The sequence below is a fragment of the Sciurus carolinensis genome, chromosome 17 (assembly GCF_902686445.1).
Source record: "Sciurus carolinensis chromosome 17, mSciCar1.2, whole genome shotgun sequence".
In the NCBI taxonomy this organism is placed as follows: domain Eukaryota; kingdom Metazoa; phylum Chordata; class Mammalia; order Rodentia; family Sciuridae; genus Sciurus; species Sciurus carolinensis.
In genome coordinates this window covers 19,779,462-19,806,338 of record NC_062229.1, presented here as the reverse complement: position 1 = coordinate 19,806,338, position 26,877 = coordinate 19,779,462, and the positions used below count along the sequence as shown (strand labels likewise).

The 26,877-nt window shown below is 41.0% G+C and overlaps 1 long non-coding RNA gene and 1 pseudogene across 1 annotated transcript; both read right to left on the bottom strand.

Annotated features, from left to right (window-relative positions):
* LOC124968292 (zinc finger protein 14-like) overlaps nucleotides 1-26,877 on the bottom strand; it is a 34,353-nt pseudogene that overhangs the window by 4,252 nt on the left and 3,224 nt on the right.
* On the bottom strand, nucleotides 14,820-24,561 carry LOC124968294 (uncharacterized). The gene is made up of 3 exons (XR_007105661.1): nucleotides 24,464-24,561; nucleotides 16,790-16,850; nucleotides 14,820-16,104 (listed from the first exon to the last, which is right to left on the bottom strand). It is a non-coding gene; the product is annotated as an uncharacterized LOC124968294 (long non-coding RNA).

Here is a 26,877-nt window from a genome sequence, read left to right as displayed (position 1 = left end):
GGGGTTCCTAGTATCAGAGGTCTCAGTTCAGAGATGGCCAACTCCATTGCTCTGTGCCTGGGGTGATGCAGATATCATGCTATATGGGTATGGCAGAAGAAGGCAGCTCAGGACATGGCAACAAAAAAGCAGAGAGGGCTCTGCTCACCAGGGACAAAATATATGCACTAAGGCATGCCCCCTTTGTGACCCAACTCCTCCAGCACCACCCAGCTAATCCATTCAAGTGGATCAATACATCAATTAGGTTAAGGCTCTCATAAACCAATCATTTCACCTCTAAACTTTCTTGAATTGTCTCACATGTGAGGCTTTTTTGGGGGACACTTCCTATCTAAACCATAACAGATGAGTTCAGCGTCTACCAGATATGGTGGTGGACGTCTGTAATTCCAGCTGAGGTAGGAAGATCAAAAGTTCAAGGGCAACCTTATCAATTTAGAATGAATCTATCTCAAAATAAAAAGAGGTGGGAATGTAGTTCGGGGTAGAGCATCCCTGGGTTTGACCCCCAGTAGTCCTCCCCCCAAAAATTCACTCTCATCAAGTTGTCACCTCTTGTACATACAACTACAAAATTGTAGAATGCCCAAAGCACACCTTTTCCTAGACAGCTAAAAACTAGTTTACCAAATCTGGCAGGCACAATAAATGTTTGAAATCTCTGGAACAAAAAGTAATGATTTGACAAAACACAAAAAAGACCTTGAAACCACACTATTCACAACACTGTACTATTAACAGAAAAATTAACAAATAGATCATGGGAAAGGAAAAAGTACTGAAGGTGCCCACTTGTAAACAGAAAATTGATTAATGATAGAGCAGCTGAATGGTAGAGTGCAAACCCAGCACAAGACCCTGGGTTCAATCCCCAGCACCACAAAAACAAACAGAAAAGGGTTAGTATACAGAGTAAAATTGAATGAATGCATGCTTGAAAACAGAACAAAGCATACCTAAGATAAAACACCATATATAAAGAGATCCACTATAGACATTATCAGAAGGCTAATACAGAAATTATGAGTGTGAGGTGAAGTCACTTAAAATCATTACTATTGGTATTCAATGGCAGATAATAGCAAGCACCAGACAGAATAAACTATGGTGAAGGTAAGATTTAAAGTGGTGGAGCGCTTGCCTGGCAGTGTGAGGCCCTGGGTTCGATTCTCAGCACCGCATATGAATAAATGAATAAAATAAATGTCTATCAACATCTAAATTTTTTTTTTTAAAGATTGAAATTAGGCAGCCCAATGAAGGTAAAGAAAGTAGAATTAAATTCAGAGAATGTGTCAAGAGTATCTGCTTTGCACATCTTGTTGAAAGTACTTTGCTGGAGAGAGAAGTGCTGATCACACAATGAAACGGTGTTAGAACTGGGAAACTCATCAGAAACTCATCAGTCTCATCCACTCTGCAAGATTCTTGCTCAAAAAATAAGGACTGGAGATTTAGTAGAGTACTAAGTGTAAGATCAGACAGGGGTAACCGGATCAGACAATGGTAACCAGAGAACAGGCAGGCCAGATAAGAATGAAAAAAAAAAAAAAAAAAAAAAAAAAAAAAAAAAAAAAACTTTATTGGCACAGCTCTCAGACAAGGTTCCTAGATCCTCCAGGGTGCTCGGTGAGAAGTGGCTTGCGGTGCCTCCCCGCCCCCCTCAGGCTGCGGTTTTTTATAGCCCTGGGTGAGGGAGGGGAAGCTTGAGGACTCTGTGTCCTCCTGGGATTGGCTGGGAGCTCAGGTGATTGCAAGGCACCATTAGGGGGTCGTTTGTCAGCACCAGATTGGTTGCTCCTTTGGACAGGCACAGGCTAGGTTGTTTCTCTGCACACGCGCAGGCCGCTTGATGCCATTGCGTCCATCCAGTCATCCCGAACTGCCCTAACAGTAAGATACCCCTAGGTTCAATCCCTAGTATCCAAAAGGAAAAAAAAAAAAAAAAAAAAAAAAAAAAAAAAAAAAAAAAAAAAACAACAAAAAAGTGTCAGGAAAAAAAATTAAGTGAAAAAACAATAAAAGTGTTACCTTCTTTACTCCTACCTGAATTAACAGATAAACGTTTCTTTGTCCTGATGCTATCAATAATGTCCTAGGGTTCTGGAATGGAGCTGCGATAGCGGAGGGTGGGCTGCAGGTAGACCCGGCCCACCCTGGGGCTCAGTGGGGACAGGACCACCAGCTCAACCAAAAGCATGGAATGGAACATAACTGATTTTTGCAGCCTCTAGACATCCTTCCAAATCCCCTTAAGTAATGAAGGTGCCTTGCACGCTGGCCTCTACTCGCCCTGTTCCTCCACTACCGGTACCAACACGTCACACAGAGCCCAGAGGCGCGGATGCTGAGTGGGCATCGGTTCCCGCGCCTGGTCTCCATGGCCACCCACCTCTGACCCGCAGCAGTGCGGGATCTGGGACCGGCGGTCCGGCCAAGGCGGCCGTTCATGTGAAGTTGGAGCAGGCACTGGGCCCCGAGGTGCCAGAGCTGCGCAACTAGAGGGCGGCCACGTTGTCCCTCCTGGTGGCGAGATGCATTTCCGCGTGGCGGTGAGCTCTCGCTTCGAGGGACTGAGCCCCCTGCAAAGACACCAGCCGGTCCACGCGGTGCTGTCATGTCCATCCAGGCATGGACACCCGCCCAGTGGAGGGAGAACCCCCAGTTGGACACAAGTCCCTCTGCCTGGGTGAAGTGAGAAAACTCAAAGAACTCCCTGACACCAACAGGGAGAGGACGCGGAACCGAATGGGTTGGATGAGAGTGAACTAGGCAACTGCAGCCTCGGTACTGTGATTCTTCAGGGTGAAGATGCACACGTCCCATTCTACTGGCACATATATATCTTCCAAAGATAGCAACTCATTGCAGATCAGTTAACCCTGGGAAAGAGCAGTCACTCACCACTGCTCTTGCCTACATACTTAAGGAAGGGTTGCCTAGTTGTTCTGTGTTGAATTATTACTAAGGAATTATACCAGTCCTGATGAGTTGGAAACAATCCTGTATATTAAAGGAGAAATCACCATAAAAAAGTAATGCAATAGGCAGTTATAGCTGCTGATAGGTAAAATGGATGACATGGGATAGGAAGGAGGAGATGGGAAGATACTAAGCACCTGTACTGTGCATGAAACCACACAGTGTTATTTGGAAGTGCATTTAGATTGATTGTCAATTGGATTTTGATAACTAGAATATCATTAAAAGTATTTGGAAAACAAATACTTACAATTGATTTCCTAATGAAGGAGAAAAATTGACGCATAAAATGTCCAATTAAATGAGAATGCAGAAAATCAAGAGAAGTTTAAATGAAAACCCAGAAAACTGAAACAAATAGAAAACAGTGGCAATATGGTACTCATTAGGTCAAATATATCCATACTTTAAATGTAAATGAATTAATATATAGATTAACTCTAGCCTTTTGGCAATGTATATAGGTCAGAAAGTCTTAAGTTTCAAATTATTTAAAAATGACACAATTGTCAAAGGAGAAGTCTCAAAAAAATTTAAGTATTTCAAAATATATGAAAATGAACATGCAATCTTAAGATCACTTCTGGCATGCAGAAAAGGCAGGGTTTATGGAGAAATCTAATGCAGTAAATTCATATACTAGAAAAGAAGGAACTCTGGACTCAATTATCTAACATTTCACATCACAGAAACAGAATAAGATAATCTTCAATAAGGCAGAGAAAAATAAATACAGAAGGTACTGATGAAATTACAAACTGAAATCAATAGAGGCAAACAATATCACCAAAAGAGGTTCTTTGAAAAGATCATCAAAATTGATTAAAAAAAAAAATTAAGCCAAGCTAAATAAAACAAAAGAGAACACACAAGTTCCTAACATCTATAGGGAAAGAGATGCCATCCCTACTAATCCCATGGACATCAAAAGAATTACCCAAGCTTGGGATGGTGACATACACTTCTAACCCTAGTTACTCAGGAGTCTGAGACAGGAGGATCTGGAGTTGGGGCCACTCTTAGGAACTTAGCAAGACCCTGTTTCAAAATAAAAGAAGGGTTGGGGATGTTTCTCAGTGGTATGATGTTTGTCCAAGCATCTTTGAGGTGCTAGGTTTAATTCCCCAATAGTAAACACACACACAACCATCCAAGAATGTTATGAATATTTCCATGCCCATAAATTGAGTAACTTAGATGAAACCAACCAATTTCTAGAAAAAAAAATCTACAAAAACACACACAAGGAGAGATAAGTTAAGATTATATGTATTAAAAGAAACTGAACAAATAACTGTCAAAACCAGGAAGGATGAAGTTCAAGTGCATTAAACCATCATGAAAACTACAAATATTTCTTATGAATTAAGGTTGAAATGAAGCTCAAAAATAGTAGCAAATTAGATCTACCAATGTATGAACAGAATATACCTCAAAACCAAGTGGGAATTATCGTAAGTATCTAAGGATGGCACAACATTTAAAAATCGATTAATGTAATAAATCACCTTGACAAGCTAAACAACAAAATTCCTTAAATCAAATGAATGATTACAGAGAAAACATAAAGCAAGAAGTAATAAAAGGCCTTGAGATTGAGGAGGAATAAAAATGTCTTTGGCTGGGTGCAGTGGCGCATGCCTCTAAATCCCAGTGGCTAGGGAAGCTGAGGCAGGAGGATCTCGAGTTCAAAGCCAGCATCAGCAAAAGTGAGGCCCTGAGTTACTCAGTGAGACCCTGTCTCTAAATAAAATACAAAATAGGACTGGGGATGGGGCTGAGTGTTGAGTGCCCCTGAGTTTAATCCCTGGTACATAAAATTTAAAAATTAAAAAAAAATGTAAAACTTGTGAAGGATTTCATATGTGATTGGGTTGATAAATTTATGGGCCTTAGAATTAATATTATCAAAATGGCCGCACTTCCAAAGGCACTATACCGATTTAACACAATTCCAATTAAAATCCCTATGACATTTCTCATGGAAACAGAAAAAGTAATCATGAAATTCATCTGGAAGAACAAAAGACCCAGAATAACTGAAGCAATCCTGGGCAGGAAGAGTGTTGCAGGAGGTATCACAATACCAGACCTTAAACTCTACTATAGGGCAATATTAACAAAAACGACATGGTACTGACACCAAAACAGACAGGAAGACCACTGGTACAGGATAGAAGACACGGAGACATACCCACATAAGTACAGTAACCTCATAATAGACAAGAGTGCCAAAAACTTACAATGGGGAAAAGAGCCTCTTCAACAATTGGTGCTGGGAAAACTGGAAATCCATATGCAGTAAAATGAAACTAAACCCCTATGTCTCACCCTGTACAAAACTCAACTCAAAATGGATCAAGGATCTAGGAATTAGACTTGAGACCCTTCACTAAATAGAAGAAAAAGTAGGCCCAAATCTCCATCATGTTGGCTTAGGACCAGACTTCCTTAACAAAACCCCCATAGTGGAAGAAATAAAAGCAAGAATCAATAAACAGGATAGAATCAACTAAAAAGTTTTTCCTCAGCACAGGAAACAATCAATAATGTGAAAAGAGAGCCTACAGAGTGGGAGAAAATATTTTCCACATGCACTTCAGACAGAGCACTCATCTCCAAAGTTTATAAAGAACTTAAAAAACTTTACCCCCAAAATACAAAGAACCCAATCAATAAATGGGCTAAGGAAATGGGCAGACACTTCACAGAAGATGATATACAGGTGATCAAAAAATATATGAAAAAGTGCTCATCATCCCTAGTAATTAGAGAAACGCAAATTAAAACCACCCTAAGATTTCATCTAACTCCAAATAGAATGGTTATTATCAAGAACACAAATAATAAGTGTTGGCGAGGATGTGGGGGAAAAGGTACACTCATACATTGCTGGTGGGGTTGCAAATTGGTGCAGCCACTCTGGAAAGCAGTATGGAGATTCCTCAGAAAACTTGGAACGGACCCAACATTTGACCCAGCTATCCCACTCCTCGGTTTATACCCAAAGGACTTAAAATCAGCATACTACAGTGATGCAGCCACATCAATGTTCATAGCAGCTCAATTCACAATAACTAGATTGTGGAACCAACCTAGATGCCCTTCAATTGATGAATGGATAACCATGGTATATATACACAATGGAATATTACTCAGCCATAAAGAAGAATAAAATTATGGCATTTGCTGGTAAATGGATGAAGTTGGAAAATATCATGCTAAGTGAAATAGGCCAAGCCCCCAAAACCAAAGGTCAATGTTTTCTCTGATAAGTGCATGACAATATATAACGATGGGGGGTGACGGGGGGAAGAGAAGAATGAAGGAACTTTGGATGGTGTAGAGGAAAAAGGGGTGGGAGGGGGTGGGAATGGAAAAACAGTAGAATGAAACAGACAGTATTACCATATATATATATATATATGATTACCAGTATTACCATATATATATATATATGATTACATGAATGGCATGAATATACATTGTGTACAACCATAGAAATGAAAAGATGTATCCCATTTGTGTACAATGAATCAAAATGTGTCTATAAAATTTAAAAAAAAATTATGGGCCTCGTGGAGGCTAAATAGATGCCAAAGATTCATTATTTAGTTGGGTACAGTGGTGCATGCCTGTAAACCCAGCAGCTCAGGAGGCTGAAGCAGGAGCATCATGAGTTCAAAGCCAGCCTCAGCAACTTAGTGATACCCTAAGTAACTCAGTGAGACCCTATCTCTAGATAAAATATTTTAAAGAAAGGGCTGGGGATGTTGCTCAGTGGTTAAGCCTGAGTGTCTCATAGGCTGAGCTATACCTTACTCCCTTCTCCACAGACCTCAGTGGAGACCTTGGCCTGTTTGTTTTCACTGATTACTTTATATCCACCTAATTAGAACAGTTCCCGTCAGTTACTGTATTTCCCCCAAATTAAAATGCAGACGTCGTGAGAGCTGACATGGCGCTAAGCCCTCAGTGCTGGGAGTTGCCATGGTAACTGAACACATCATAGACGGGTCCGCGGTGATTCATTTCCCCATCTTGTACTCCAGCTGGTATTTTTCCTGTCCCTGCCTCTGCGAGGCCCCTCCTCCATGATGTTCCGCCTCACCTTGGGCCCAGAGCCATGGATGTGGTCCACCATGGACCAAATCTCTGAAACTGTGAGCTACAGTAAACTCCCTAACCCAAGTCATTCTTGGGTATTCTGGTCACTGTGATGAAAAGGTGACTAAATCATGCTAAAGTAGTATCTACATTTTTAGTTTTGTGTATTTACAAGTTAAAAAAGACTTGCAGAGGTAAGCCCTAGGTGCGCACTTGTAATCCCCCACGCTCTGGAAGCTGAGTCAAGACATTCGCTCGAATTCAGGAGCTTGGGGCCAGCCTGTGCAACCTAGCAAGACACCAACTCTTACAAAAACAGTTTGAAAATGGATTTTAAAAGGAATTATTTTACAAAAGAAAAAGAAACCTTTGTTTTTATTTGTATTTCATTAGGGGTGAATGTTTACATATATTGGCTTTTTATAGTTCTTGTCCTATGAACTACCTATTAATATCCTTTGCTCATTTTTTCCATTGCACTGACATTTTAATATGTTTGCTTAGGTTTTATATTTATTATGACAAACTTTGCTATACATGTTGCAAATAAAAAAAAAGTTGGCAGATATTATATTGTATGCACTGCCCACAAAGCTGCACATGTCACTTGAGTCTATAAAAGGCTCTTCATTCAAGAACCTAACTTGATAATGTGCAAAGCTCTGCTCACAGTCTGCCTGTAATCCTTTTATTGACTATTTAATCATAGTACTGAATGTTGATCAGTTTTTTGGATATTGTGAGAAACATTTAAGTAAATAAACTGAGCAATGCCAGAAGTTAGGATCTCATTCGTCACTCACCCCAAACCAATAAAGAGAGCCTGGCTGGCACTTTGAGGGCTGCTGTGTCTCAGGACAGGGAGATCCATGGTGAGGACACCCACCTGCTGTGGATTCTCTCCTGACCAGGTTAGCAATCTCAAATCAGTACCATTTCAAGTTTGCATGTGTCCCCCAAACTTTACGTGCTGGCAACTAAATCCCTAATGTGACCAGGTTGAAAAGGTGGGACCTATAAGAGATGAATAGGAAGGGAACAAAGATCTGACCATGGGACTGAGAGTCATCCCCAGGTAGTGGCCTTCTGTTGCTGTTTTCCTCATGAAGTAGGGAAAAGCTCACTTGCCCTTCTACCATAAGTCAGGCAACACAAAGGTCTCACAGTATTTTGGTGTCATGCTCTGAAACTATACCTCAAGCACCATAATGAATGAATCTGCATTTTTTAAAAGTTACCTTGTGTTGGGAATTCTGCTAGAGCCACAGAAGATGGACTAAGACACTCATGTTCTTTGTTGGAATAAGAAAATCATCAATCCTACAGAAAGATGTCTAAGAAACCAGCTATCCTGAGAGTGAGACCTGAAGAGCACGAGGCACAGAAACCCACTGGGGAGATGTGATAAATGAAGAAAATTAAATTGCCCAGGAAGAGGGGACAGCCCACAATGGAGATCCAGTGCCCTGGCTGGAGACACACATCAGAATTTCAGCACAGTTCCAGCTGGGTGAACCTGGCATATCGTTGATCTAGGGAGCCTCACTTGCTTCTGCTGGAACTTGCAGGTCAAACAGAACTGCATCTCTTGCCGTCCTTGTGATGATTCAAGAATCAAATATTTTTAAAATGTCCTGCGTGTAAGACCTCACTGAAGGGTTCCTAAGTGTATGATTACAGAGCATTAAGACCAGGACCCTGACATCCTGCTAGAGGAGTACTCCTCACCTTCAACACACACACTGAGGACCAGGTCTATTGGGATCTTCTGGGTTTGGCAGAGGAGCAGAGTTCAGTGAGGACATCACTGCATGATGTGCTAGGTGATGTTGGGTAATGACAAGATGGCGGTATTGGATTTGGGGCAGAAGAAACTGGCGGGTGCAGAAGCCTCAATGGAAAGGGTTTCATAGCAGCCTGGTATGGGAGGTGACTATGGAGACGGGGCCTGTTCATACCAACATGGTGTTCATAACAACATCACAAGATTCATTGGAGGATGAAGAAGAAGCTTTTTCTTTTTTGTGGGAATTTAAAAAACAAAACTGTATTTCACTTTTAAAAGTTGATTTATCATAATTGTCCACAGTTATCAGGTAGAATGTGGACACTGAATAATGTTGAAATTAGGTAAGTGTATCTATGTGCTCAAACATATACCATTTCTTAGTGGTGATACTGTTCAAAATTCTGTCTTTCACATTTTTTTGAAACATACATAACAAATGCCTTTAGTTGCCAAAATGTGTGACAGACACCAGAATTAGTCCTATGAACTATAAATTAGTACTCATAGACTGACCTTTCCCCGTTTCTCCCCTCCCTCCTGCTCTTCCCAGCATCTGGTAAGCAATATTCCATTCCTGGCTTCTATGAGATCAACTTAAGAAGTTGTTTTGAACACCTAGCCTCTTTCCCCAGAGCTCCTCAGGATGCTTTTGGCATTCTTCACCCTCTTCCCCTAAAGTACCCACCATTACTAGCATCACGATCATCTCTTCTCACTTCCTTTTCTCCTTTCTGGCTCAGCAGAGTCCCAAGTCCTACCAGATGCAACCACAAAGTATTTCCTTTTCTGGGCCCTGGTACAACCTCTCTGAGTAGCTGCTTTTGTACAACAATCCCTCTCTCCACTCTCCTCTACCTCCCGAACTCCCACTGACCCTAGTCTGACATTGAACTCTTACCTCAGACACAAGTCTGCTCCTAGGACTCAACCTCTTTCAAATTCTGTGAGAAATTAGAAATAAATAGTCATTTTTGCTGTTATAATTGCTTTCTGCTCCCAAGACTCTGGGAAGAGCTGAGTCCAGTGGACTGCTTGCAGGCAGTCATTTTTTCTAATTAACATCAGAACATCAGGGACAGGGTGGGTTTTAAAGAAAAGAAGCTTATTTTGGCTCACGATTCTGGAGTTTTAATGCCATTGGGCCAGATATGGTGGTGGCTTTCTCGCTGACAGAGTCCCAAGGTGCTGCCAGGCATCACAGGGCAATGTATGGGGTGCACCTGAGTATTTTCTTTTGTCTTCCCTTCTCTTGATACGAAGCCAACAGTGTCCAACCATGGGGCTCTGTCATGGCACAATGTGTATTTCTGAGCACCTCCAAAGGTCCACACCCCAAATACCACATTGGGGCTGTTTCCATCCACTTTGGACTTCATAGTGGGGTTCAAGTTCAACACATGGTCACTTGGGAAACACACGGTCATATCCAGTCCACGGAACTGCTCAACATAAATACATGCTCAGAGAGGATGCTTCATGAATGTTTGATTTGTTCCCCAAGGTGATGGTAACCTTTTCCCCACCTCTGAGCGGGGCTTTGGGGAGTTGGAGTTTCCTTTTCCGTGCCAGGAAAGCTGTTTCTGGCCTAGCGGCCACCAGCCTGAACAGTTAGAGAACCTGCCTATGGTAGGACGTGATTTTTGTCCTTTCTGAGAGCTTAGCCCAGGGCCCAACTACCTGATGCATATTTAGATCATTTTCTGCATGTGCACAGTTCTGATCCTAGTGGTTGAATACGAACCATTTCTAGAGTGGGGGTGAAATTTTGTAAGACATGATGAAGAAAACCCTTCTACAAATTACTTTATAGTCCAATGTACACAATAATTCATTCTTAAAAGGGCATGCAGATTTGGAATGTGATTGCTTTCTCTTTTGGTTTCTTCTTGCTTCTCCAAGAAGCTTATGTTTTTCGTTAAAGATTGTGTGGGAGCTGGGTAATGAGTTGGGGAGTTTCATCAAATGACAACTTCTGACATACTTAAATTTCCCAAAAAAGAGTGAGATCTGTACCTTTATAAAAGAGGTAAGGCAGTTTGATCACCACTTTGTCATGTGAGGACACAGCTGGAAGGTGCCATTTAAAAAACCATGGTCCTCACCAGACATTTAATCTCTTGGTGCCTTGACCTGGGATTTCCCAGCATCCAGAACTGCAAGAAATAAACATTGCATATAAGCCATACACCCTGTGCTATTTTGGTTATGGTGATAAGAATGGACAAAGACAGTGGCTTAAACATTATTTGTTTGGATATTGCTATGGTAGCGGTGAGATAGCCAGAAATAATATTTGAATTTTTAATTCAACCTAAATAATGTACATGCCCAGGTATATTTTCTCTAACTCTAAATTATATAATCACAGGTATGGGCAACAGGTGAAAACTCAGACATGTCTTGGGTCTTCATTCAGTCAATGTCAATACACAGCATGGAGCACATAACAATATGACCTTTTCACAAGCAATTGAAAGGCTAAGACCTTCAGGATGCACAGTGACTCAAAGACCCATAGGTTCTTTATATCATACTTTGAAAAAACCAGAAAACTGGGCAGAAATTAACTCAAAGTACATAATATCTACAAAGATAAAAATTTTAAGAACCCCAAAACATAGATTTTGTGAACACAGAACAACTTTTCATCATAGATGGTGTTTTAGTCACCAATTTTGCTGCTGTGACTAAAAGATCTGACTAGAACAATTTTAGGGGAGGAAAAGTTTATTTGGGGGCTCACAGTTTCAGAGGTCTCAATCCATAGATGGCTTGCTCCATTCCTCAGGGCTCGAGATAAGGCAGAACATCATGGTGGAGGGAAGCAGCTCGCATGGTGATCACAGAGCAGAGAGAGAGAGCTCCATTGCCAGATAGAAATATTTACCCCCAAACCACACCCAATTCCCACCTCCTCCAGCCACACACATCCTACCACTTCAATTACCAGTTAATTCCTATCAGGAGATTTATTCACTGATTGGGTCAAGACTCCTCACAACCCAATAACTTCCCCTCTGAACCTTCTTGCATTGTCTCACACATGAGTTTTTGGGGGACACCTCACATCCAAACCATAACAGATGGGGTAACCTGACAGCAATAATACCAATTCTTCTCCAAGTCATATCCTACATGAAATTCCCTTTAAAACCCCTAAGAATAAAGCGTAAATTTGATTAAAATATTTCAACATCTTCAGAAAATAAAAGAAAATGCAAAAATACACTACTTAAAAAAGGAATGAATTAAAGGGAAGAGTGATAGATACCCTGGCCAGGTACAGCACACACTATACAGTCATGAGTTACTTTGATTTTTTTTTTTGAAATTCTCTTCCAACTTTATTGAGGTATAATTGTCAACTAAAATTGGATATATTTAAAGTGTACAATACAACATGTTGATATATGTACAGACTGTGAAATAATTACACATATCTACCACCTCAAATAGTTACCTTTTTGGTATGTGAGTAAAACACTAAAAACTGCTATCTTAGATCATGTGAACCCTGTGACCCACGGGGAAGGCTGGGGCAGAAGAACTGCAAGTTCAAAGCTGGTCTAAGCAACACAGAGAGACCCTGTCTCAAAATTTTTAAAAAATTTCACAAGAGGGTGGGGGATGAAGCTCAGTGGCAGAGTATCCCTGGCTTCCGTCCCCGGTACTGTAACATAACAATGAAAAAAGAAATGGAGTCATTTTTGACAACATGGATGAAAATGCAGACCATTTTGCAAAGTGAAATAACTCAGGCAAACAACTCAAATATCAAATTCACTCATGTAGAATCTAAAAGCATTGATCTCACAGAAGTTGAGAGTAGAGTGACAGTGACTGAAGGCTGGGGACAGTGGGTGGGGGCATGGGGAAGGTAGACCAATGGGCCCTAAGTCACAGTTAGAGAGGAGAGAGGCCTGGGTCACTACTCTACTGTGTAAGGAGCACAGAGAACAATTATGTTCTGCACATTGAAGAAGCTTTAGAAGTAAGGATTTTGAAAGGTGTCACCATGAAGAAATGAAAAATGTTTGAGGAAATATGTCCGACCTCATTTAAACATTATACAATTTATACACATATCAAACACTATATTCCCCCATTCCTATGTACATCATTTATGTTTTGTGTATCAGGTAAAAAATTTAAAAGATGCAAAATATAAATTTTCAAAGAAAAAAAGTGAAAAGAGAGAGAAAAGACATCCTGAACGCTCTTCTTTTGGCTTAGTGAAACCAAAAAGGAGAGGTCATTCAAACATGACTCTTGGGCTGGGGACATAGCTCAGTTGGTAGAGTGCTTGCACAAGGCCCTGGGTTCAATCCCCACCACAGCCAAAACAAAAAACATGGCTCTTGATATATCATGTAAATAGGGATTTGGCAGTTTTCCAAGGTTTTAAATCTCTTAGTTATACTTGACTTCAATACTCTGGTCTTACAAGACACTAAAAAGATTTATCCTGGGAGTCAATAACTAAATATAGATTATTTCTTTTTAGATTTCTGCTAAATAATTCTAATCCATCTTCAAGTAAATGCATGCCTTTGGCAAGCCAAGGAGAAGATCAAGTAAAATTAAATGTGAAATAAAAGAAATATATAAATGTACGTCAAGAAATGTTACGTTTCAACGTCCATAATTTCTGGGTTTTGCTCTCTTCTGCTTTTGAAATCTTCCCTGGCACCATGCCTTATTAAGCAAGGCATGGTGGTACCTGCCTTTAATCACTGCTATTGTGGAGACTGAGGCGGGAGAATGGCCTGGTCAACTTAGCAAGAAGCTCAGGGATACAGAGTTGGCTTAGACTATGCAAGGCCATACTCCAGTACTGCCAGAGGGAAAAGTCTGTTAATCATTAAAACTAAGTCTGCAGGCCAAATCTGGTCATCTAATTTTGCTTAGCCTATGAGCTAAGAACAGTTTTTGCAGAAGATATCTGCAATTTGATGAGGGGGAACTCTAATTTTTAATTCTTCGCAAATTATTATTCTCCCAAAAAGAATTACATTATTCTCATTAGTATATCTGTAATAAAACCTAGAATTCAATGATTATTATCACTCTATTTTGAATTTAACCCATAAAATTTGAGAAAATAAATAAGACAAAATTTGTTAATATACAAGTTATTTAAAACTTTCTAAAAATAAACTTTCTAAAAGTTGGCAAGCTTTCTAAAATAAACCTGTACAGAAATCTTGTTTGAAAAAAATACACATTGAAAAGTGAAAAATATTAAACACGTAAACATGTCATTTTTTCTCTAAAAAGACAGAGTGTATATCTGTATATATGTATGTATGTATGTATGTGTGTGTGTGTAAGAAGATGTAAATAATAAGGCAAGAATCTGGGGTCAGTAGGAAAATCCCAATGATTGATTAGCAAAAACTCACTTTTTAGTGCCCCAATAACCAGTTATTTAAAACTGCACACAAATCAGCCCTACTGGCTATTACATATGTACTTCAATTTGCTTATAGGTCCAACATGGCTCAAAATGTAAGAAGGAAAAACTTATTAGCTGGTTTGATTAAAAAAAAAAAAAAAGACACTGCCTATTAAACTCACACACCATTGCCTAAACAAATCTTGGAGAACTATGTCAACTCAAGCCTTATTTTAAAGAATAAAAATTAGAAATATAAAAATTACAAATAAATTAGAAATAGAATTTTAAAAATGAGAAAATTAGAATGCTGGGCGTGGAAGTGCATGCCTATAATCCTAGCAGCTTGGGAGGCTGAGGCAGGAGAATCACAAGTTCAAAGCCAGCCTCAGCAACTTAGTGAGGCCCTAAGCAACTTAGCAAGACCCTGTCTCAAAATAAAAAATAAAAAAGGGCCAGGAATGTGGCTCAGTGATAAAGCACCTCTGGGTTCAATCCCTGGTACCAAACAAACAAACAAAAAGAAGTATATAGTGAAGAGTTCTCCTTTAAGCATAAGCCACAGATGAATACAATATATTTATACTTTTTAATACATTTCTTTTAGGTAGTACATTTTTTTCAAGCATTCTCAGATCATTTCAGTTCAAGGTCTTACTTAAAATTAATTACATTTATAGGATTCCACTACTTGAGGAATTTTCAGACTTTTAAACTGTTTGTTACAAATGGCAACTTTCTTGTGTTTTTCATATGTGATTCTCAACCAATGTGCATTTTTACATGTGGGCCAGCTGAAGACTTCTGCACATCTATTCTGGGTTTCTCTCCATAAAGAATTATTTTAAATGCATATGCTGAGCCAAGATGACTACAGGCATTCCCATCTGTTTTATCCTGATTCAAGTTCTTGCCACTGTGTATTTGCATGTTTGCCTAGAAGGTCATGTGATAAGGAAGTTGTTCCACAGTCTTTATTCAGGGTTACTCTGCAGTGTGAGTTCTTTTATGTCTGTGAAAGGAAGTGAACTGAAGGAAGGCTTTCCCACACAGCTCACTAATGTTACAAGAGCAACTTAAGCCTTTTTCACATTGCTTACATTTGGAGGGTCTGTCTCCATAGTGAGTTCTTTCATGTTTTCAGAGGGAAGAGGGGAAATGAAGGCTTTCCCACATGGCTTGCAGACACACGGTTTCTTTGCAGGGTGAGCTTCTTCCATATTTTTTTAGGTAATTGGAATAACTGAAGGCTTTCCCACACAGCTTACAGGGTTTCATTTCACTGTGAATTCTTCCAAGTCTTCTGAAGGAAGTGGAATTACAGTGGGCTTCCCACGAGGTGTACAATTTACACAGGTTTTCTCTCAAGTCTATTCATGTATTTTAATGTGATGAGAATAGCTAATGCCTATTCCGCACTGCATACACACGAAGGATCTGACTCCAGTGAGAACTCCTTTGTGTATCTGAATAGAACTGGGACAAGTTAAGTTTTTCCCACCCTGCTCATGTTCCTGGTGCCTCTTTTCAGTGTGAGTCTTTTGATGCTGCATTGAGAATAAATGAAGGTTTTCCTCACATTTAGGCATGTATGTGAACTCTTTCCATATTCCTGATATGTGGTTCCTGTCTGGTATGAGCACTTGAGGGCACATTTAGAGATGAATGATCAAGAAGGATCTCCACATGCATAGCTTTCACTTGGTTTTATTCAAGGAAGAATTTTTTTGTTCACAATAGGATCTGGAGTCCAGCTGAAGATTTCTACTTCCACATTCTTTATGTTGACTACCTTCTTCAAGTTCAGAGTTTCCCTAACACTTGACTGCTGGGGGAAAAATGAGAAGCAAATTACTAAGATTTTGTCTCTTAATGACTTAACACAAGAATTATGGGGTTTATGCCCTGTAAGAATTCGTGAACCTGAATGGACTGAAGGTTCTGCAGGATGGCTCAAGGACAGATATTTTCACTACAGTGATAATGTCACAGAGTATCCTAATACTGTTTCAAAGTAAACAATTTAGCAAACACTGAATATCTAAACCACATTTAAATACAATGAGTTTTCCTGATGCTACATGCTTGGGTTCAAAAGCATCTGGATTCTGAAATGTTTGCATACACATGATGAATTAGCCTGAGGATGAGACTCAGTCAAAATACAATGTTCACTTTTGTATCATAAATGCCTTATCCCCAAGCCTTGTAGGCAGTATCTCACAGCACTATTGGTGATTCTGTGCACAGGACAAAGCATGTGTCATAGGGAAGCATCTGAAAGTGTCACATGTGACATCATGTCAGTGCTCCAGGTGTTCCCAATACTGGGAAATTTCTCATTTCTGATTTTCCAATTATGGGTGCTAACCATAAGGTATATTTGGAGAAAAATTTTCTGAGATCAAATCAGTTTGAAGTTGGAGTTAATAGTACTGTTTGCTTGTTTTTAAAGTTCCCTCTGACTCCAAGATGCAGAAGGGGTATTGCCTTCTCTTGTGAGTGCAAATTACCTGAGATTCCTCCTGGGATTTTTGTTCATATTTTTAATGTTCTGGTCTTCCCTTTCTTTTCCTAAGATGAAGACCCAGAAAATATGAATTATTACAATATTATAAAAAATTATTAAACTCCTAGGTAGGTTCACAGTATAATGTGACCATCCCCGGTATATTCACCCAAATGTTCCCTTTCCATCTTCTGTATCATGACACAGTCCTGGTGAGCAAGAAATACTTGTTCTTCAATTGACTAAGTCAAGGATGAAAGTCATCCTTACGTACAGAAGCCAGGTTCCTGAAGGTTTCCAGCATCTCATGTCTGTGGAGTTTCTTCTGGGAAGGATCCAGCAAAGCCCATTCCTCCAGGGTGAAATTCACAGCCACATCCTCAAAGGTCACTGACTCTAAAGCATCCCACATACATTTCCAAGAGGAAGGCATAAAAAGTTGGCATGATGCTGTGTTCTCCAAAGGCTCACTCCACACTCACACTCCCCTCCACACTCACATCCTCTCACACAGCAATTCCGATGCTGGTCTGGAACTATATGTTGACAAAACGGTTAAAGAGGAACACAGTTTGCTCCTGGATCTTCCCAACTTCTGACTATACTGTGGGTCTGGGATACTTCCCATAACAAAGTCCTACTACTTACTCTGCACAAGAGTTAATACCAGCAGTCCTGAAACCCCATGTTCTTAGAAATACCTAAACAAAGTCCGACCTTTGCCAGTATCTGGGAACTGCTAGTGGAATGGGCCTGCTAGTGGAACTGGAAAGAGGGGCTCAGTGTTCCCAAACAGAACATGCTAACAATATGCTCTTAATTTAACTACTGTGGTCTCCCTGAAAGTTTGCCAGATCCTGACACACTCATCAGCCTACCTCATCAGTCCCACCCCCAAATACGTTTTGGATGAGGAAACTTTTATGAGTTGGACAGACAGATACAACTTAATACCTCTAGTCACATCTTGTTATTTATGAGGGCACCCTTACTGACTGCACTGAGAGACTATTTGGAAACCCACACTGGTTTCTTACAAACTTCATTAGATATTAAGTAACTCTCATGAAGAATATCTCACTACAGCAATGCAAAAACATTAGTTTTTGCTGGATGATGTCAAAGGGCAATTAAATAAGGGGAAGGATGGCACATGATCTTAGAAAGAGTTAATGTTACCAAAATGTCACCTTTCACATATATCAATAATATTCCCCAAACACACCTTGACTAGTGAAAAAACAAACAAATACATACTACTTTTCACACTCTGATGGGTATAAGAAATGTGCAATGTGCTGGGTGCAGTGGTGCACGCCTGTAATCCTGGTGGCTCGTAAGACTGAGACAGGAGGATGGCAAGTTCAAAGCCAGCCTCAGCAAAAGCGAGGCACTAAGCAACTTAATGAGACCCTATCTCTAAATAAAATATTAAGAAAGGGCTGGGGATGTGGCTCAGTGGTTGAGCACCCCTGGGTTCAACCCCCAGTACCAAAAAAAGAAAAAAATGTTCCATGTGCAACAACATTTAAAAATCTTTGGAATTAGAAAGTGACAGCTCACCTGATATAGCTACTATTATCACAGAGACTAAAAATAGAGTACAGGTAAGAAACACAGTCTTCAGTGGGCCCACATGTAAAGAGCTCTGGCTTGTGATGGAGGAGCCATCGCACGACAGTGGCAGAGCCACAATCTCTCAACAGATGAGGCAGGGACAAGCTGGCATATACCTGGAAACATGTGTCATATTCCCATCTATTCCATGGGAAAGAGAAAACGTGTGTGTTAATGTATGAACATTAAGGAAGGAAGAAAAAGTACAAGAAAAAGTATCTGCAATTAAAAGGATTAATGTGCAGGCCAAAAGAGACTGGACACTCCACACACAGAAAAGACCTCAGCCTCGGCCCAGGCAACAGTCAAGGGCAACCTGAGTGTCAAGACCTGGGTGGGCGCGGAGTCCGGCCAGCACAGCGTAGGCTCACCCTGCCTTCCGCTGCCACTTCCTGGAGGCGGGCAGGCTCCTCTTCACAGCACTGAAAACTAACCTCAACAAAGCCTGGACACCGCAACCCCTGGAGCTGAGGAGGAAACAGGCCCCACCTCAAGTGCTAGCACTGTGGGACCATGAGGCCAGGAGAGCACCCATGACACTCACTATGTATGTGCACACAGATATGATCTTCTTCATAATTCCTTTAACTCACTGAAAGTTTCAAGGGGCAGACCGAAGAGAGAAATGCTTGATGAAAACACACACAGTTAAGATAAGGTAAATCAGCTGGTGGATTGGAAGAGTGGTCATCTACGGGGCAAGTTGGGGATGAGTCGGACGGGGTTCTCCTGGAGACTCCCAGGACTGCCCCAGTTATGAATCTTGATGAAGATTCCCAGGATGTTTATATTGTTTGTTTTTTTAAAAATATTTTTTATTAGTTCTAATTAGTTACTTTATATTGTTTTTATTACCAAATCTCACCACCGACTTTATATTTTCTTTGGGGAACATACTTTGTGGTCAAGAATTTAAATGAAGAATTAAATATGGGAGAGAACATGCTCATTTCTGTGGTTCCTCTTCCTGGTGACATGGTGATGTGAACCATAATTCCCAGGTCAGGCAGCAATGGACAGATCAGCATAGGTCACAGTAGCAGAGGTACCAACACAAGGTGGTGTCAGGAGAGCAGGTTAGCAAGTTCCAGCAAGAAAGACGGACTCTGGAGGCAGTCAGTGTCTACGTATCCTGCTTAGGGTGTGCACTGGCCTAGTCACTTCAGAGCTGTGGTTCTGAGATGGGCACTGATGCGGATGTGGCATGCAAGGTGTCACTCCCAAGACTGAGGGCTCAGGTCTCTGGGACAGGAAGCCTGTATCTTAAGAGAGCAGGAAAATGTGCCTGGCCTGGGCGCCTCTAGAGGTGTACGGGAGGCTGAGGTGAGAATCTACTCCCACAGGAGAGGCCTGGGTGGCTTCAGTTTCCTGCCCCAAAGGAAAGCCACCCAATGCATCTCGATGTGGGGCACAAACAGAAGCAGTGTATAGGATTTAACAGTGTCACCGAATACCAAAAACTGGAGTCATACACTTTCACTTTCCAGTACAGCATGGAAGGACATAAAAAGGGATATTTCCATCTGCACAAGAAAAAGACAAAGGGCCGGGGACAGTCACATACACCTGCTGTCCCAGCAGCTCGGGAGGCTGGGGCAGGAGGATTGGGAGTTCAATGCTAAAGCAAAGTGCCAAGCAACTCAGTGAGACTCTGTCTAAATGTAAAATATAAAATAGGGTTGGGGGTGTGGCTCAGTGGTTGAGTGCCCCTGAGTTCAATCCTAGGTACCAAAAAAAAAAAAAAAAAGACAAATTTAAAATCAACATTTCTGGATTCAGAGAATTAGAGCCAAAAGAAATCTACTGTCTCCAAAGTAGAGAAAAAGGCAGACCCTCTCCCCCACCAAAAAAAAAAAAAAACTCAGCTTATTCCAAAAGAAACCAAAAAGTAGATCAAAGGTAGGAAAACTTCAGTGTCCCTGGTAAACTGCAGAAGGCTGAGAAAAGACAAACTTGACAGAGAAGACTTCATGGGGACCCAGCTTGAGATGTCCTACCAATTTTTGAAGTTATACCACCAACCATACAAAGTTGCACAGTGACATTCTGAGACAAAGTGTTTCCTGCTTCTGTCAATGGGGGAGAAAATAAGCAATTTTGAAAATTCTTGTTTTCATAAGTTGTTTAAAAAAAAAAGGAATTTCCCAAGTGAAAGCACCCACTCCAGATGCAGGAATTCATGTGAGAGATACTATTCAGTAGACAGGCAGAGTGTCTGAGCACAGGGTGAGAGAGAGAGAGAGAGAGAGAGACAGAGAGAGAGAGAGAGAGAGAGAGAGAGAGAGAGAGAGAAAGCGAGGAGGAGAGAGAGAGAGTAGTCTTGAAGGAGAAGTGGTTGATTTGCCGATTGGTTGGTGAACTTGTGTGTGTCCGCTAGTTCTGGAACTTGTGTAACTGACCTTGTAGGAACTTCCATAGGCAATATTAGCAGGCATGGTTCTGTTTAGGAAGATCTGTAGATCTTAAAACGACCAAAAATTTCTGACTCTGGCAGTTTCTCTTGAGAGTTATCAGGCACTCCTACCTAAGAATCTCTTTAGTAGCCTCCAATCTTACTTATTCTTGGGGCTAACGTAAGTGTACATCTTAAGTTATATTTAACTATTGTTTCTTCCTTTAAATTCCCAGGAATGGCTGTTTTTGTTTTAACTGTTTTGCTAGGCATTCAAGATCAAGTTGGTCAAACTGACCTTGTTCTCATCTGTTGTTAAGGATCAGCTGAGTTCCCACACGGGTTACTTGTGGAGAACTTGAGAGCAGCTTCTTGCTCCTTTAGTGCCATTTGCTAGGTAGGGTCTCCTTGATGAGGTGGCTTCCTCTGGAAGCATCATGGATGTCTCCCTTTTTCAAAGACCCTCCTCTTTGCAGCAGGTGCACTGATTGGCTTTTCATCCTCTAGTGGTCTCAATAATCTCCCTGATCAGGAGGTCATGTGGCCCAGAGTTGCAAAGCTCCTTAGAGAAACTCTCCCATTTCCTGGGTTCAGGCTGACTCAGCGGGCAAGAACCAAATATTGGTTTTCTTGGCCCCTGTATTTTAATCTGTCCTTAAGTTTGATCTTAAACATCCAGCAAGTCAGTCTCAGCAGTCATAAAGTAAGAGTACTGGGTTTTAACTTTAATGTTTATGACTTTACAGTTATTTACCCCCTTTTATTTAATCGGGGTCTGTATTATCTTATCTGTCCTATAGGTTATGGCTAATTATCTCAAATTAATTTAGGTCATTTGTTCTTGAAGCAGTACTTCTGCAAAACATTAATCAGGCAACAGTTAGAGTTTACAAGGAAAATACAAAATGGAATTAACAACAGTAAAACATTTAGTTTGTGCAATAGCTATCTTGAATTTTGAGCTATACATTATCTCCCCTGTTTGAATCACAGTAATTTTACACAAAAAACAATCTTTTGAATATAACTTTAAATAAGCTGAAATCTGGCTTATTTTGGAGCCATTCTGACATGTAGCAGGGTGGGAGGCAGAGCCTTATCTCAGGTAAGGCTGGGCTCTTCACAAATCTTAGGTAAAGTGTTCTAATTCTGAAGTTGATCTTTGCCTCCTCTTTAAACATCATTTTACAAAGTTTACATGCATTGTTTCCTGAGTCTGTGTGAATGTTAGTTAACACAATAACATTACATCTAAAACATACATCAAGGAAAGGCTGAAAGAGCTTTAAACTTTCCTCTTGTGTGGCAAAGTGGCAAAATGCTTTCATGTTTCAGGATATTAACCTTTAAACAAATCAGGTTCTAACAGGTCTTATTACAGAACATCAAATGATACACCTAACTTACATTGGGGTCAGACGGTGTTGTAATGGAAAATAAGCCTGCGAGTTTTGAGATCTGGAGCCAAATGGAGAGGCCAAATGTTTCTGAGGAGACAGCCAAGTGGGTGGGGGTCACCGAGAATTTTAGATTGGGCAGAGCCCATGGCTAAGAGTTCTCAGGAGCCTGGAGAAGGGAAACAGGAGAGGAAGGGGCATCCTCACAACCTCTCTGATTTCCCATCTAGGAGCAGACCATCAGTGAGGGTCGTCACCATCCCTGACAGGTCTGCAGATGAAGCCGAGGGAGACCCTGATCCAGTGCTGGGGTTTTCATAAGAGAGAGAGAGAGAGTGAGTTCAGGGCCACCATAGAAGAGCTCTGAGGACTCACCGCCAGTAGAGGGAAGGCTGTGCAGAGTCAAATTCTGTGGTGGGTGAGGATGTCGGCAATGGCAAGAGGCAGAGACACCCCATGGTGGATATTGACTAGGGAGGAGTGGGCACGGTCAAGGTGGCTTGGATCCCCGTGAGGAAAGAGCCAGCAGGCAATGACCGTAGATCCCATCCCAGGTTTCATCACAGAAAGACTTTCCTACCCAGAAACATTTTCTTCTCCCTTCTACTAAATATATTTCCATACCTAGAACCTTTTATTTTTCTTTCCTATATGTTGACCCCCTTTTGTTCACATTCTGAAACAACTCTTATGAAATTTCTGAATTTAGATAAATTACTCCATTTTAATAAGATGAAATATTTTGTTATACACAGTACTGTAATTGAAACACAGTTGAAACTTTTGGATCCCTTTGTATATAGAATTAAACCTGTTAGGACTTAAGTCTTAGTAACCTTGTTTTTCGTGATGACACAAAGCAATTTTACCAATCTATGAAAATACCAATAGTGTTTAATTATGTTACTCCAGGAATTTAAGGAGTTAAGAGTACTCAATGTTATTTAACAGTTAGCATTTTAACTTTGTAAATTAATCTGATGTCTCTAACAAACACATTTGAGTAATCCCATACATGTCAAATCTACTGATTTTACTGTAAAAACCAAGATATCAGACAAGTGCATTGAATAGTATCCTGTTTTTTTTTCCTGTGGAAGAAAAGTCCTAGAAACAGTTGATGTTAGACATTTTACAGATATCAATGTTTTATTAATTTGACCACCTAGAGACTTGTGTGATAAGTAATTTCAAAGACATTTTACTTTCATTTGTTTACCCAATTTAAATTGAACCTTTTAAATCACATGAATCAAGGCATCTGGATCCATTTTTTAAATTCTAATTTTATGAGCACTTGTTATTTATGTCAATTTTGTTATCATGTACATACATAGACAACATGACATTAGACAACACGATATACACATAACACAAAAGCAAAGGCCTTGTAGCCTTTTATAGGTGAATCTCCATTGCAATGTAACAGATGTTCAAAAGTAACTCTAAAGTTGAATAAAACAGGACTGATCAAAAAACCATCAATCTGGGTATGTAGGATCAAAATTGTGAGCTCAAAATACATAGCATTTAAGAAAAACAAAGTCCTAGAAGAAAAAAGGATAATGGCCATTAATGATAGCATGAGAGAGCAAGAAAGAGAAAGGCAGAGAGAGGGAGGGAGAAGAAGAGAGAGAGAGAAAGTTCAGGTTTGCAGGAAGAGCAAAGATAATGTAGGGAAATCTCTTTCCATTTCCCTGAGCACTCTCAGAAATTAAAAAGATCCCTAAAAATGTTGAGACCTAACATGCCATTTGGTTTGAGGTCTGGGTGAGGCCGAGGGGCTTTTAAATTAGCTAAGAGGCGACCCAGGGGGGTCTGGGTGGGGACAGAGCAAGCTGCCCTTTGCAAGAGAGGGGTTGGTGAATATAGAGGCCAGGCGTCCCTCGGCCCCAGGGAATCACCCGAGCAGAGGACGAGTTCTCCAGGAAGTCGTCACCACCACCAGATAAGCGTGGAGGCGAAGCCTGTAGGGGTGCCTGGGTGCCCGGCACGGGGCTTTCACAGAGAGGAAACGGCGTAGAGAGAACCCAGGACCCGAGTAGGTCTGCAAGAGGCGTCCTCTCAGGAAAGAGTCCCCGTCAGTCTGGAGCTTTCCCGCCCCTCGGGGAAGAGTCCCTGCAGCCCGGGGCTCCCCCAGCAGTCAGCTAGGGATCCGGCCGTCGTTGCAGGAACCAGTGGCTGGGGGTTCCCCCAACCGGAGCCTTAGGGGGTGCCAGACACTCAATGGTCATTTCCCAGGTAACCAAAAGCCGGGGGAGAAGCCACTTACCGAATGAGACCAGTCAGCATCTGGATGTGGAGGAGGGTGTCCAGGCAAATGGAAGGCGAGGCCAGCGTCTCGGGGTGGGGGGCGACAGATGGGATTCCTAAGGGCGGTAGAAGAGCCCATCCCAGTCCCGGCACCAATGAAAGCGCCCAGAAACCACCCAGAGGCGGGAACTCACGCAGGAGACTTTATTAAGTGGACAGGCAGAGTGTCTGAGCACAGGGTGAGAGAGAGAGGGAGAGAGAGAGGGAGGGAGGGGAGGGGGAGGAGGGAGAGAAAGGCGGGGAGCCATTCTTAAGTAGTGGAATTTCGTGGGCTAATAACAACGGACCAATGACTGGCGAGGAGGTTCGGTGGCCTAACAATCTGGACCAATGACTGGCTAGGGAGTTCAAGGGCTAACAATCTGGGTTGTAAAGTGGTGTGGGGGAGAGAGAATAATGGGGCAGCAAAATAGCAGATCTGATGCCAATAACCAAGACACTAACAATTGGGAGATTTGTAGACTCAAATCTGCAAACCTTGGGGACAAGTGAAAACTGGAATGTCAACCTCCTCTAACTTCTTGCCTCCACACTGGAAAAGAAGTAGAAATTATCTCTACAGTTGCCCCACTAAACTACTTAAATATCAACTTATCAAACTCAAAAGCAAAAACAAATCACAAAGAATGCAGAAAGTCAGGTGTGGTGGCACACACCTGCCATCCCAGCTACTGTGGAAGCTGAGGCAGGAGGATCACAAGCTAAAGGTCAGCCTCAGCAACTTAGTGAGACCCTGTCTCAAAATAAAACATACAATGGGCTGGGTATACAGCTCAGAGGCAGAACCCTCCTGGTTGCAACCTCCAGTACTGGGGACTGGGCAGGTGGAGGGGGATCGGAGAAGAAAATATAAAAGGAACATTGAGAAAAAAAGAAATTCGGCTTACCCACAAGGGGAAAAATGAAGTGAGGGAAACCACTGCTGAGAAACCTCAGACCCTGAACTTATTAGACAAAGACTTTTAAGTACCATCTTAACTCTGCTCAAAGGGGGAGAAGCACCAAGGTGAAAGAACTATAGCAGCAGAAGCAGTTGCATGAATAAGATGATATCAAGAAAGAACTGGGGGTCTGGGGATATAGCTCAGTTGGTGAGGGCCTGCCTTGCATGCACAAAGGCCCTGGGTTCAATCCCCAGCACCACAAAAAAAAAAAAAAAAAAAAAAAGAAAGAAAGAAAGAAAAGGAAAAGAACTGGGACATGGAATGACCAGGAGCTGAGAATAATCCAGGGAAATCTGCACAGCCCCTGAAAGAACAGTGTAATCTTAAACTGGGTTTGGAGTAATTGACATGGATTTTGTGAACACTGGGAAAACACTAAAAATTTAGGAAACAAGCATCCTTGATACCTGTATAGAAGACAGAGGTAGAATTATATCAAAGATATCACTAAATGAAAAACAGAAAAAGATGCTTAAAAGAAAAACCCCATATCAACTAAAAGAAATAGAAAAGTTACAAAGATGGTACTTTTTAACCCAAGTATATCAATAACAACTGTGCATGTGGATTTTCTGCACCCATCATTTAAAAGACCAACTACCAGAATAGATCAGAAAACAAAACCAAATCTGTGCTCTTCTACAAGAAACCTATTTTATGCATAAAAATGTGGTAATGTGGAGGCTTAAGGAGACATCGTCCAAAGGATTTAATATTTCAGTTGGATAGAAATAAATTCCAGACACTTATTACACAAAAAAGTGACAGTAGTTAATTATGACATTGCACTATGGGAAATCACTAAGAAATTAGATTTTACATGATCTTGCCACAAAAAGATGATAGGTATGAGATAATGTATATATTCACCATACAAAACATATGCAAATTTCCAAAAACCTTGTTTGTCTAACAAATATATTCACTTTTATATGTCAATAAAATGTGAATTAAAATAAGACAAAATAAAGACACAGGTAGATTTAGCTGTACCTCAAGGAAAATATTAAGGGATTATTTAATGATAAAGCAGTGGGTTCTTCAAGAAGACATAAAATCCTTAAGAGGTATTCTCCTAAAGACAGCAACGAACCACATGCGCCAAAAACAGAATTGAAAGGAAGATCACAGATCCGAAGTTATATCTGGAGACTTCAATACACCTCCATCAACAATTGACAGATCAAGAAAGCAATAAAGTCGCCAAGCGTGAATGTACACATCTGTAATCCCAGCAGCCAGGGAGGCTGAGGCAGGAAGATCACAGGTTTGAGAACAGCCTTAGCATCTTAGCGAGGTCCTCAGCAATTTAGGGAGACCTTGTCTCAAAATTTAAAAATTAAAAGGGCTGGGGATGTAGCTCAGTGGTAAGGCTGTCCTGGGTTCAATTTAGTAATGACACAGTTGAAATCGGCAACATCATCCATCA